We start from the raw sequence: 282 nt of genomic DNA, 5'->3' as shown, positions 1-282 counted from the left end.
TAGAGGAGGTGAGTAAGTAGTGATAAAGATGTATGTCCAAAAAGGAAAACAGCCTGGATAAACAGAGAAAGAACACTTAGGGGATTTCCCTTTTACTCAGGTTAACTGCAGCCTGTGTTTGAAAGTGCTTTGTTTCTTACAGAGGCAACATAGTGCTTCATTTACAAGCAGAAACTCTGGATCATGCTGTCTGGTTCTACCACTTACTAACTAGCTGGATGACCTGAGTGAGTTTGTATTTTAGTTTCTTTAACTGTAAATTGGATAGTAAAGGAACCTACC

Source organism: Myotis davidii, unplaced genomic scaffold (assembly GCF_000327345.1).
Source record: "Myotis davidii unplaced genomic scaffold, ASM32734v1 scaffold261, whole genome shotgun sequence".
NCBI classification, from domain to species: Eukaryota; Metazoa; Chordata; class Mammalia; order Chiroptera; family Vespertilionidae; genus Myotis; species Myotis davidii.
Note: the sequence above shows the minus strand (reverse complement) of the source record.